Source organism: Strix uralensis, chromosome 7, assembly GCF_047716275.1.
Source record: "Strix uralensis isolate ZFMK-TIS-50842 chromosome 7, bStrUra1, whole genome shotgun sequence".
Lineage (NCBI taxonomy): Eukaryota > Metazoa > Chordata > Aves > Strigiformes > Strigidae > Strix > Strix uralensis.
Window position 1 is genome coordinate 11857991 of NC_133978.1, and position 14464 is coordinate 11872454.

The 14464-nt window shown below is 38.3% G+C and overlaps 1 protein-coding gene across 5 annotated transcripts in view; it reads left to right on the forward strand.

Moving 5' to 3' along the window:
• BMPR1A (bone morphogenetic protein receptor type 1A) overlaps positions 1 to 14464 on the forward strand; it is an 83818-nt gene that overhangs the window by 18047 nt on the left and 51307 nt on the right. The gene's annotated exons all lie outside the window — the stretch shown is intronic.

Genomic DNA, 14464 nt, shown 5'->3' on the forward strand with positions numbered 1-14464 from the left:
GCAAAGTACAGCTTTGTTCATGGGAAGGCTCAGCAAGGGCATGAGATACCACACTGACTGGAGCCTAAATGATGAATACTGTATATCAAGTGCTGTGAAATGTACAAAGTGAATCAGCTGCAAAAATATCTTCTCTAGCAACTGGCTGGAGTTGTATTTTTTGTAAAATAATATGAAGCTGTTAGATCATGGGATTTTTCTTCATGGCATGTAACCTCTTTGTAGCAAAAGAGGTAAAATGATCCTGGTTGTGGTTAGAAATGCAGCTCTCTTGTCAAAGGAATTCCTTTTATTCCCCTCCCTCCTCCCACAAATAAAAGCAATCGCCCACTGAAATGGGGAATCTTGTCAAAATTCTGCAGTTTTAGTTAGGGCGAAGCACTCACAGAGAGTATCTTGTTCTGATGCAAATTCTTTGAGGAGTTGCTGCTGCTTCATCCCTGAGCTCCCCCAAAGCAAAGGGCTCGAACTGATTCTCTGCAGGGAGTCTTGTGTCTTTTACCTCTCCTACCAGAAGTCTCTGGTACAGGTTGGAGATTTTTCTTCTCAGCCTGAGCATGAGAAATCTAGTCTTGACTGGTTACTGTCCAGTCCACAAGTTTAAAATCTGAACATAAACTTTTGGGGAAGATTTAGTTTACCCTCAGGTCAATAAAATTTGACCTTAAGAGCAAAAATGAAAATGGATGCTGTATGTCATTTTCTTAGTAAGACTATATATAGTAAAAATAAATTACGTGATCATCTCATGTACTCTTTAGCCAAATTCTTCTCAGTGTTTTCTCAACTTATTGTGTCCTATGCTATATTACAAAATGTGTGTAGTGTTGGTTAAAAAATGTTTATTCCCAAAAACCAGCATGCAGTGGATGCAGCTGCTGTTGAAAATATATAAAGGTAACTGATACCAACCCACCCAACCCACCACCCTTTTGTTTCTGTTCCAATGTGTACATCTCTCATGGGGTTCAGTGCAGTTCAGATAGCTTCATCATTTTCGACCTGAGATCTTGGTGTGTGTATGTATAATGCCTAGAAGTGAGAAAAGGTACTTGTGCCAGTTCAGAAACTTGAAGCAGTCTAATGGTGATTGTGAAGCCCCTGTGCTGAGATCCAGAGTAAATTAATAGATGCAGAGCACTGATACTATTGTATCACCAACGCCCAACTTCTGCCTTAGCTGAAATGGAGTGTAGCTGCTGCAGTCACGCTGTAGGTTAGCAACGAACATATCTAAATTATGTTGCTTCTGCCCACGCATGCTTACCTTGCAAAATGTTTGCATAGATCTTCATAAAAACACTTCCCTTAATCTGCCGTGGCAAGCAACAAAATTATTTTGGCACTAAGATAACATGGTATTTGAGTTAACAACCTTGCAAATGGAGGATATGCTGTATGTTTCTAGTGTTGGTTTAGCTGTAAAACTCTCGGTTATTTGTTCACCTATCTGATAGGGCAGTGAGATAATGGGTGGTTCTACGCCTTTCACTTCTTTTGTTATATTCCATGTAGCAATTGTGGTGACCAGGTTAAATCATTTCATGGTCCTGATCTGTCAGAAATCCAACCTATCAAAAAAAAGCCCCAAACCAAAACAAACAACTGATGCAATGGTGTTGGCTTTTTTATCTGAGGAACCTCATCCTTTGATTACACGGGGTACTAGCTCTGGTCTGCAGCTGGGGGGAGAACAGCAGGATCAAGATTAAACCTTTTGGTTTTGGCTCATGTTCTGCTGAAATAGAACAGAAATCATAGCTAGCAGGCTGCAGGCTCGGCCTTCCAGGTCTGGGTCCCCCAGTACAAAAGAGACGGATGCAATGGTGTGGCCTGCAGCAGAGGGTCTGCCAAGCACCAGGTGTGTTTGCTCAGCCTGCAGAAGGCTGAGGAATGATCTGTTGTCGTCAGCTACCCGATGGGTGTTTTAGAGAAGGTGGAGCTAGAGTCTTCCCAGGAGTGCATGTTGAAAGGATGATAAATTAGCGGTTACAAGTTACAGCAAGGTAATTTCTTACTGGATATAAAAAAAAAAAAAAAATAAATACAATGGTGAGGTACTGGGGCATGTTGCTGAGAGAGGCTGCAAAACTGCTATTCTTGAACGTGTTCAAGATATTACTAGACAAAGTCCTGAGCAACCTAGCCTAACTTTGAATTTGGCTTTGTGTTGGGCAGGAGGTTGGACTGAGTGACTTCTGGAGGTCTCTTCCAACCTCTGTGAGTTGATGGTTCTATCTGACAGCAACTTCGATGTGTGGAGTTGCCAGTTTGTGTGAAGTGATCACCTTGTCTTCCTCCGGAGCTCTGACAGTTTGTGTCTCATCTGATTTCTAACCCAGTCTTAATAGGTGGTTTGGTTGGTCCTTTTTAATTGTCATCATATTATATGACTGAGGTAGTGAATGGAGGACAGGAGCAAAAATTGCTTGACCTTGTTCAACACCAGCCATGTTAGTTTATCTGGCTGCAGTGGTTAAATTTGATTTGTATTGTGTATCGGGGGTTAAAATGAAAACTGGAACTTCAGTGTATAGTTTGCAAGTGTACCACCATCTTCCTTTTGTTTCACTTGAGGGAAGAACTCGGCTAATGAATGTGGCACTGAGTGATGGCCCTTTTTTTAGGGTCAGATTGGTGGGCTTTTCTAGCAGATCTTTCTTCAGAAGGAGACTTCACAGATTATTTTTTGTTTGTTTCAATTCACTTCTAAAATTAGTTACTTGTAACTAAGGTTTATTTCTTTTAGATGGCCTGAGTTCTAGCGTTTTAAAGGTCTAGGTTGGGGCATGAAGAACTATGTGGACTATTTTTTTCTGTTTATCCTCCATTTGTGGTAGTCTTCTATTCCCTGATTTAAGTCTGTCTTTTTATAAAGAGAACTGAGGCAGGAGAGCTGCCAAATGGTCTAGTGCTACAGGCTATCTGAAAATCTCAATCTGAATATTTTGTCAGTGGGAGCTATTGGGTGGATGCCTAGCATTTTTTTTATTTTTTTTTTTTTTTAGTCTGACCACTTAGTTGTCTAAATAGATTTGGGCTCCTATTTTATTTTAAATCTTAGCATTTGTATTGGCAAAAGTAACTGTACATAGTCTTGTGCTACCACAGTTATTACTTACATCTTTTAAAATTATGGGTGTTTGTGACCTGGGAAAGATAACATTATATGATGGGTGTTAAATGTTGTTTGTTTCTAAGCACATATTTGAAACAATGGAAAGACTGTAAAAAATGCTGAAGTTCTGAAGTGTTTCTTCTGTCAGTGTTAGATTTGGCAGTGGTTCACAAACATGAGAAACAATTTGCCAGGAAAGAAGTAACTCTTAGTGTACTACTTGTGAGTCCCATGATTTTTCTGCAAATGTTAAAATCCTATTGTAGGGCCTAGAAGGGGGGACTTTATGTCGAAGGGAACTAGAAGTAGTTTTCCTTTTGTGGGGTAGGATATGAAATGATTATAGGTTGAACTGTTGGCCTGTAAGCAGTTATTTTTATATAGATATGATCAAAAACTGACAGCAAATGTTTTTCAGCATAAGTTTATGCATGTCGGGTTTTCAAACTCAAGAAAGTACAATGGTATCATTTCTGTAATAATATGTAATAAACTCTGACAGGTTTTGAATTGGTGTTCTGGCTATCTGCGAGTCTTGCACAAGTAAAGCATTACGTTCTTTTTCCACTTGGATTTTTCTTGGCTATGTTATCATATGTGAATATTATCACTCAGCTCCACAGAATCCTTTTTATTTTAAATTTTTAAATCAAATTGTTAAAGAAACAGTGTTGGAACTTGGTGGAGGACCAGAAACCTTAAGGCAGATTACTAAACTAGAGAAAATTCCCCAAATACTAAAGGCAAAAATCTTTTTCACCTGTTCTTTGTATATTTTCCAAATATCAACTGTGTACTGGCATTAAGTAAGATCTCTTCCTACCCTCTTGTTACTACCTATTTCAATTTAGACTGTTTAAAAATGGCAGCTTCTGCACTGCACATATATGAACACATGAAGATAACTTCAAAGGACCAGTGTTAGCTTGCAAGTCATGTTTACTTGTTGGGTGGTGCATATGAGTTAAGCCTAAAACCAGAATATTCATAGAATCATAGAATGGTTTGGGTTGGAAGGGACCTCCAAAGATCGTCTAGTTCAACCTCTCTGCCATGGGCAGGGACACCTTCCACTAGACCAGGTTGGTCAGAGCCTGGTCCAGCCTGGCCTGGAATGTTTCCAGGGATGGAGCATCTACCACCTCTCTGGGCAACATGTACCAGTGTTTCACCACCCTCATTGTAAAAAATTTCTTCCTTATAGCTAGTCTGAATCTACCCTCTTTTAGTTTAAAATTACTACTGCTTGTCCTATTGCAACAGGTCCTACTAAAAAGTTTGTCCCTGTGTTCCTTTATTTGTTTACATTATACGTTGACAGCAATTGTGCAACTGTTACTTCTATTCTATAGCCTGTGTTTTTCCCCCAAACATCATTAGAAGGTGGAAATACAAGCATTTATATCTTTCTTGGCTTTTATTTAAAACTGTGCATTTGATGTTTTCCTTTTTGTTACCATTTCTAATTAAAGCTTATTTCAACATCAACAAGAAATAGAATGGATCTGTGAACCAGAAAGTGCTCTCAAATGTGGATGTAGTTTTATCAAAGAAAATTCAAGAAAATGTCAGGCAAATACTAATATTTTTTTTCATTAGGTGGGGAGGGAGTTTGTTTTGTTGTGTTTTTCTCTTGCCTTAACTCGGGCTTTAAAAAAACAGTCCATTTCCTTGGAATTCCTTGGAATTTTGGGCTTTCTTCTTGATTTTTGGTTTTCTTTTTTTTTTTTTGTATGTGTATCATTTAAATTTGATCACTTTAAATATCATTACTGTCAGAAAGTAGAGGTACTCTTGCAAAGGATTAGCTAATTAGATAAAAATTGTTCCTCCCCTGATATATTCTTTGTAATAGCTGTATTTGAAAATTTTCTCACATAAAAAATGTCTTTTTTGATTATTTTTTAGTAGCACATAAACTGAATAGCATCAGAGGAACCCTTTTTAAGGAGGGTAAAATAAAGATTATAAGATAAACGTAATAAAGATAAAACCAGATTATAGGCAACTTCCCATTATAATTGTTCTGCAGTTCTTAGTACTGCAGTAGCAGAAATAATGATTTCAATAGTTCCTCGATTCTCCATAAACTATTTATTTTCACTGTTGCTGACAGTGGCTTGGAAAGCTCTTTATCTGCTTTTCAGTGGTAGCTGCGTATCCTGGTGGTGTTGTATAATTGGCGTTTCACACAAATTTTTGTCCTAAAAACATAATATCATAACAGTCTAAAGTATTAAATGGGCTTTTCTGTTTTTTTTGGTGTTATATCCTGTCATGCTTTTAAGCAAAAAGAAGCCCTTGTAGATCATCAAAATACATGCAAAGATAGATGTAGATCATCAAAATACATGCAAAATACATGCAAGTTAGAGCTTAAGCTGTGAAAACTTTTAACATTCATGACCACATGAAAGAGCAGTTGGCTAAAGAGTGTAAGAATTGTAAAAGTTTAAAGTTACTAATTTTTAACAATGTAGAAAATATTTTTTTAAATAATCCAGGTGCCTAAAGACCTGTAGAAAAATAAAGTACTATTACTGTGAAATAATGGAAAAGTTGTTTGTCATTTCTTCATGTGCGGTAGACAATTTGCTTTTTCAGATGCTGCTGTAGAGCGTCAGTGCACCTGAAGCAGCATGACAGGGCTGAGGAGCTTTGGGATGAGTAACCTCCCTTGCTGTATGGCTAGGTTGAATTCTGGAGTATTTTAACTTCTGTCTGGAGAGGAGCAGTAGCTAAAACAAAGCTGTTCTCTCTCCACATCTTTTCCTTACCTCTTTCATTATCTTAAACAGTCTTCTTCATCTCATTCAGAAGTATAAATATCTTCAGTTATTCAATTGTTTAAGATACCTTCCCATATACATTGCTGATAAACTTTTCTTTATGACCTTTGGAGCTGATGGAGGATGAACTCTTGTTCTTCCTCCTCCTACTGATACACCTGTGAAAGTCTCAGCTATCCACTCGAACAAGAGGGTATTGTTTCATCCTGCTAGTGTTTTTCCTGTATTTGATGTAACCTATTCTGTATCTTTAAGAGCATCTTGATCATGCACTTTTCAAATGATCATGTGTCATTCTTTTTTTTTTTCTTTTTTTTCTCCTTGGAGGCAGGTACTAAAATTCTGATGCAGCTTTTCAGTTTGTCAATTCTAGGATCAAGTTACAAGTAGTGTGATAAGAATTTCATATCCGAACTGCTGCTCTTTTTCAATATCTTAAGAATGTTCCTCTTGAGATAACTCATGATATCTCTGATTTTAGGAAAGGGCAAGACCCATATAGTCTGATCAACATGGAGTTTTGGTGGTTTGACAGTCTAAAATTAATTTAATCAGACCACTGAATTATCATATAACATTCTGGCTTATTAGAGACAGACATCCTGTATTTTAAAGAACTTGGCAATTTCTGGGTCTCACCTGACTACCAGACATACACGCACAAGCAAAATATATTAACAGCATCTTTAGCTCACCCTTTCCTGGGTTTCCTGTAACTTCAAACTTTATTTTGTTCTTACCCCAAATACTCTTTCTTTCTAAATAAGGATGAGTTAGGTTATGGAGATGCTTATATTACACTAATGGCAGGCATCTGCTTTAGTGACTGCCAGAATGATTGCATGCTGCTTTGATCAAGATTTAGTTGCATTGCTTAGATCTTTCAAGTTCTGTTTTCTTTTTAAATATAAAGAGCTGTAAGCTTGTTATTGAGTTGTTGTGTGGTTCTGTTTAAATATACTCAAATATTTGTTCTATTTTAGTTTTGAGAATATACTAATGTGAGAAGGAATGTGTAAGAGTACTGCTTCTATTCAGCAGAACTTCTGTTTAAACATACTCATTTATTTCTGTTCACTTTAGTAACTTTTATTGTTTTATCTTGTGACTCTTCTAGAGCCAGCAAAACAAAGTCAGACTTTCTAATCTTCCTCGTGTGCTTGAAAGCTTGTTTCTTGACTTGCAGTTGTGTATACTTCAGTAAATCACTTGAGGTAAATTCAAGGACATATCTGGGGTATGTACTTTCTTTTGCAGAATCTTACACTGTTAATGCAATGTCAAGAAAGTAATCTGGTTTTGACCCTGGGTTGAGTTGATAGGGCTGATAGTTAGGAAAGCTGTGTACTTCTGTGGGGCAGTGTGAAAGATACTCCTATAAACGGAGCGGGCTGCTGCATTGCTATGTAATTTTGTGTCAATTTTAGTCGTTTTCAAAGCTGCTTATAAAAAGGTGGAAGGTTGTTTGGTCCTTCCTAACATTCTGTGGTTTATAAGGAAGGGGCTACATAAATAACATTTCTTCATGTTTTTTACATTTTAAAAACATTGGAATATTGAACTTGTTCCTTCTTGTCTTTGGAAGATGTGTAATCTTACAAATTTTAAATTCATAACCTGTACATTTTTCCCACAGTTGTTTATTCCAACAGTTGCATTTCAGATTTGAACAAGCAAAAGTAGTCGTGATAGTGTCTATATATATCTTCCTTTTATAATCTTTTTTAATTATATGGTATAGGAGTTTTAATTGATACACCTTGCTGTAAAAAGAAGACAGAGGCAAAATGTAAATAACCAATCCTTTATAAAACGCTTCAGGAAAAACTGACTTTTTTTCTGTTGTTTACTTTCCATTTGCTCTTGGACAGCCTTTCACCTTTCTTCACCTGAATAAGGAAGGAAGCTGCTATCCTGAACTGGGATTCTTTACTATTTTCAATGAATACTCTTGGAAACTATCCAGTGTTGAAATCTATCAGCACTCACAAGTGTGTTGCGTTCTTGTCAAATAGGGAATGCTGAAGTTCCAGTAAGTCAGTGGGCTGAAATTTGTTTCTGCAAGGAGTAAGGAAATTCTATGGCTTTCTGGTTCGGTGGGAATGATGTTAGGCTCAAAAGGCATACCTGAAGATTGACGCTTCAGTTGCATTGTTATTATCTATTTAAACTATGAAAGTATTCCAAGGAATGCTCCCGTTGGTGAGATTTGTAAGTCCCATGCAAGTTTGTCACTTGAGCGTACACCTAGATGAGGCTGAATTTCTTTAGAGCCCAAGAGGTATTCCTCTGCAGTTGGGCCTTTTTCTTGATGAATTTTTGAATAGTGCTATATATAGTCTGTATGCTTGTTATAGAAGATTAAAATGAAGAAACATTATAAAATAAGATAGTCTGACAACCTTATATAGAGTCTTTGTTGCCCTTCCCTAAATTTCACAGTATTGATTGCTATTTTATAAGTAGTTCTATAAATTGCTGAGGAGGAGGAGGAGGCAGCTGCTCTATAGACTAGGATGGCAGGTAAAAATATTTAGCTGCAGTTTTGCCTTGTATACTTTTATAAAATAGATGTCATGCATCTGAAGTGTTATATCAGCTAAGGTTCGTATGGAGCTCTGGCTTAGCCTATAAAGAAGCTACCAATGTTAAACATTTTTCTGGCTCTTTTATTTCTCTATTAGCCCTGGTACTTGCTTGACAGTTTAATAGACTCCAGATGATTTTCAGTGTAGAGAGAGACAGAGGTTACCTGTATATTTGAACTCCTTTTTGCATTTTTCCTTGGTTAAAATAAGAGTTTTATTCACTTGGGTAGAAAATGAAATACCTATGTTAAGGGAACACGCAAAGATGCTCTGTTTTCCTTTCTCTTGAATATCCCAGAAAATAATAATGGAACAGCAGTCACTTAAGGTAATTAATAATTTAAAGTGTACCTGTAAAATTCATTTTAGCTTTTTGTTAAAAGATTATATGTTACAGGGTGTAATAATGTATACATCTAAAATAGCTCTACTTCCATCTTTTTTTCAAATATTTTCTTTAAAGTTTAAATATTATTAGCAACAAATGGGACAGTGTGGAAAGAGAAAAGATCTTCCTGTGATGGTCCATGCTCCGTATAATGGAAATTTATCTCCGCTAAATTCAGAGTGGTCCTGTACATGGGGAGCTCTGCTGGGTTAGTCTGAGCAGAGGCATGTGTTGTTTTCAGGTTGGAGGAATTTTACCTGAGATTGTTCTCTGTTCACAGACTTTAGGGCAAAAGGAAACCCACATAAATGTCTACCCCAGTGTGCAATAAATGCATGTAACTGTAATATATTCAGTATGCCTTTAGCAGTCTTCTCAAAATGGAGAATCCACTGCAGTCATGGGTGAATCAGTCTGTAACTGATAACTTTTTAAAGTGTATTTCCTGTTTGAATTTAGATGAGATTCAAATGTCAGCTGCTGGCTCTTGTGCCTTCACTAAATAGAAAAAGTGGCTAGTGTCAGAGGGTTTTGGGGTTGGTTTTTTCCCCCTTTTCTGTTAAAAGTCACATTAAAGCAACAATGTCAAGTATCTTAAGTTCCCTGCAGTAGGGAGAGCTTTCCAGAACTAAAATAAACATAAAATTTTCCAAAACGTTATTGAACAATGTAACTATCACAAATGTGCATATTTCCCTGATGGTCAGTCTCAGTGTTGGTGGAAAAGCTTTTATATTATTCATTATGCCACTCTGGAACACCTATTTCTTCTACCTCTCAAGAATAAAATAACTTCGAATTTGGAGTGTATTTTGCTATAAAGCATGTATTAAAACGTGGTCATATTTCAGGAGTCTTCTCCCACCCCAAGTATGCTTAATTGGCTAAAAACCAATTTATGCCTGCCTTCTCCCTTTTGCTTCTTCTTTCATGAGCCTTGCGCTCATCTCTGTAAAGTGACATGTCGTTAGCAAGTGCAGCAGAGAATCATCATTTGTACTCATCAGGTCTCTCTTGGAACACTCTTCATCCACAACTTTGTAGGATGATGCTTTAACTCTGTATTAGTATATTAAAATGTCTGAAGGAAAGCATCTGCCAGTTTGGTTTGTTCACATGTGTTAGCATTGTTGGAGTGGTTAAAGGTAAGTGCAGAATACAGAGTGTGTCGGAGTTCTCAGCAGGCTTAAGCAAATAGGTGCTTTTTAGCTTGGGTGATAGCACACCTCTGGTGCCTGTAGAGCTTTGTTCACAAAAACCTCTTTCTGGCTGAAAAAGCTATGGATTTAATTTAGCCATTCTTTTTAGAGTCCTTTTTTACAGGATACAGGCCGTCTTTTACAGTAGCTGTTCACAGAAGGTGGTTTTGCTATATAAAATGAACCTGTTCCCAGGCAGTTAACCAGAAGAGATCTATATAGTTCGAAGTGGCCTGTCACCAGTATTTACCACAATTTCTTCTCATTGTGGGTTTTCAAAAAAAAAAAAAAAAAAAAAAAAAAGAAAATGGTTGTTTAGTTTTCTTTCAGATCCTTGCTGAGGGCACAGTAGTCCTGTGCATTTGGAGAAGAGAATTTGAGATGAGATGAACAAGAATTCTTTACCGTTACTTCTGAAATATATAAAGGGGTAGGATATGCAAGAGGCCAGATTAGATAGAATTTGGTGTTGTGTTTTCCTGCCCTGTGTTTGTCTGTTTGTCTGTGCCCTTCAGGTCTAATCTGTATGTAGTATTTTTTTCACAAATTTGTCATTAGAAATCTTAGGTCAACTTGAAAGGGTCCGTGATTTGGTGGCCAAAGGCCTGTTATACAGGCAGTATAACATTTGAGTGTTCTGAATGTATAATTGTTAGACTTAAGAGCTGAAATAAACAGCTGAAGATTTTTGAGCAGTTTAGTCTCTACACTGAATTACCCATGTACATTACTTCCTACATGATGCAGCATTGCCTTACTCTAACCTGTTCACCTTGGATGCAGCAGAAGTTGAGGCCATGGTGGCCTGAGTTTAGACTAGCAAATCGAGTTTGGTATCATCATGCAAGTGGTAAAGATGGAATTCTTTTTATGTCATACCTTTTAAGATCCTAATGAGTAAAAGGATACTTTAGCAATATCCAGTTTGTTTTATTACTTGGGATTTTTCTTCTACTTCCCTAATTGATTTTTCCTGAAATAACAATGCTTGAAGACATTTCAGGGACCAAGTATGCAGGAAGAAGTCCCTAGTGCAAGCTGCTTAATTGTGGAATCAGAAGCCTTTTATTATAGCTTTCTCTTTCGTTGTTTATTTCTTTTTAAATGTGTGACCTCTTTTGCAAAAAAAGACAGCTTGTGTTTTCTGGGGATGGGACTTGTCTGGGGTTGTCTGAATAACAAATCAGTCTTACTGTATCAGGAAGAGTACTACCACGTTTTTTTAAACAGATGAAGGAAAGTTCAGTCCACTTGAGATCAGATAGAATCAAACGCTACCAAGGTAATTTCATATGGTTTTCTGGATTATAAAGCACTTTTTCACTTTCCCTTATATATAGAAGAGGGGTTTTTTGTACCAGTGAATTATGAAAAAATGGTAAAACTTTTAGTTCTGTATCTTCTCTGCCAAAGACTTACAGTTGTTTCTGTAACATCAGTTAATTGCAGAAAGCCAGCACATCGCTTTAGGTAACTATGTGGAACATTGTGCATTAGAAGAGTATTGGATTATGACTTTCTGGTTTTATCCAAAAGGATCTAATGTATAGACCACAGAAGTACCTACATTTTAGATACTACACTTGGACCAAATGGATTCTGAAGTCGTTTAGAATAATTTGAAATATTTTTATATGCCTTTCTTTTTGTTTTATTATACAGTATTGTATAGTTGGTGACTTTAAAGAGAGCAGGAGACTGGATGTAATGTCTTTTATCTTTAGCTAAAAGCTGTTGTCCACAAAAGGATGCTGTGCTTGGTTGTCTCCTCTATAGATTTTCGGAGGGAGTTTGGTTATTCTCCAAAAGTCCTATCACTATTTCACAGAAATGAGGTTGTATCCTGGGGAGCATGGATGGGCCTATTGGGAACCAAACTTTTATATATTTATATTTATATATCCTTATGTAGATGATTGTCAACAGCTGGAATCTCCAAAGGATACACAGATCTTTTGCAGCATTCTAAGCCACCCCATCTGCTTCCAATTTGAGCATCCTTATTGTAGTCAGCTTTTCCCAAAGCAATATTGAGAAGTCATAACTAGTCTGAAGGAAAACACTTTGCAATACATTTTAATAAAATTCTAGTGTTGATTAAAGTATGACTAATCAGTTACAGAAAATAAAGTATGCACTGTGGTTTTTTATCACTAGGGATTACATCAATAGGAGCCTAAATTTTGGGTTTAGTGTATAAATACAAACACTCTTCTCTATGTTCTTGGTACGTTGCACACTGCATGAATTTCATCTAAATGTACTTCCCTTGCTCTTGTAGTCACTGCCAATTTCAAGGTTTAATGATAGTTGACTGATTCTTTCATTTTATTTTACAATGGTGGAAACAAATGCAAATTTTAAGGTTTATATGTTTTAGCAGAACTTAAACAGATTTTATTGAGCAAGGCAAGAATTCTGTGCTTTTGTGCCTCTAATGCCAATAGGATTTTGATTTCAGTACAGGCCATTTAATAGAATATGTGCATTTTTATAGCTCCAGAGGAAAAAAAGATGTTCAACTCTGTGCCAGCTGCTAACTTCTGGACCTTAAGGTTTCCATATTCTTTTTAAATAGTTCTCATCACTGACAACTAAAATGCATGATGACTGACCTTCAACTCTTTTCTGTCTGTCAGATCCAATGGGGGAAAGCATTCATACTTTGAGTGTTCTGTTGTGAAAGACCGAGACTTAGGTGTTTGTTTTGCTTTTGGGGAAGAACACTTTTGAGCTAATAAAGAAGTGTTTTTATGATTTTTAGAAGAATCTTAATTGTAAGGACTCTTAGTACTTAAAGTCTGTTTAAACTGCCAAAAATGTCTAGGTATGTTTGTATTCTCATATCTGAATGAAAAAGTAAGCCCCAGCAAGTGTTGCATTGGTTCCCCTGGGAGTGTTACTTTATCTCTTGAATGTTAGAGTATAGCCCACATCATTTTCTGTAGGAAAACTCATGTATCTGATAAGTCTGCTCATGGTGAAGGCCGTTAACCATTTGGGGAGGAGGGGCTGTCTGAGGTGTCTCCTGATTTCCTTAAAGATGCTGTCATGCTTCCATATGTTCAGAGCTGTTGAGATGATGGCTGTGACTTAGCGGTTTGCAGAAGGCAGTGATCTCCTTGGAAAAGTTTTCTCATTCCCAACTGTCTGTCCCTGTCACCTGTGTTCCTTGTCAGAAGTTACCAACCCCACAAGCTGTGTTTAATACAATTCTGCGTGGCTGTGTGTATTGGGTTTGCGTGGCAAGGTTTTGGTACGGGGGGGGGGGGGGGGGGGGGGGGGCTACAGGGGTGGCTTCTGTGAGAAGGTACTAGAAGCTTCCCCCACGTCTGACAGAGCCAATGCCAGCCAGTTCCAAGAGGGACCTGCCGCTGGCCCAGGCCGAGCCCATCAGCGACAGTGGTAGCGCCTCTGGGATAACATATTCAAGAAGGGGAAAAAAAATGCACACTGGCAACTTCAGCCAAAAAGAAGAGTGAGAATATGTGAGAGAAACAACTCTGCAGACACCAAGATCAGTGAAGAAAGAGGGCTGGAGGTGCTCCAGGTGCTGGAACAGAGATTCCCCTGCAGCCCATGGCACAGCCCATGGTGAGGCAGCTGTGCCCTGCACCCAGGGAGGTCCACAGGGGAACAGATCTCCTCCTGCAGCCTGTGGAGGACCCCACACTGGAGCAGGGGGATGCCCAAAGGAGGCTGTGACCCCGTGGGAAGCCCACGCTGGAGCAGGCTCCTGGCAGGACCTGTGGCCCCATGGAGAGAGGAGCCCATGCTGGAGCAGGTTCACTGCAGGACTTGTGACCCTGTGGGGGACCCACGCTGGAGCAGTTTGTGAAGAACTTCAGCCCGTGGGAAGGACTCACATCGGAGAAGTTTGTGGAATACTGTCTCCTATGGGAGGGACCCCATGCTGGAGCAGGGGAAGAGTGTGAGGAGTCCTCTCCCTGAGGAGGAAGGAGCAGCAGAGACAGTGTGTGATGAACTGACCGAAACCTCCATCCCCTGTCCCCCTGTGCTGCTGTGGGGGAGGAGGTGGAGAAATCAGGAGTGAAGTTGAGCCCGGGAAGAACGGAGGGGTGGGGGGAAGGTGTTTTTAAGATGCAGTTTTATTTCTCATTATCCTACTCTGATTTGATTGGTAATGAATTAAACTAATTTCCCCAAGTTGAGTCTGTTTTGCCTGTGACGGTAATTGGTGAATGATCTCTCCATGTCCTTATCTCAACCTGCCAGCCTTTTGTTACATTTTCTCTCCCCTGTCCAGTTGAGGAGGTGAGTGATAGAGTGACTTTGGTGGATGCCTAGTGTCCAGCCAGGGTCAACCCACCACAGTATTGTTCAATTTAAAAATGAAAGAAACCAAACATTAATCCTGCACA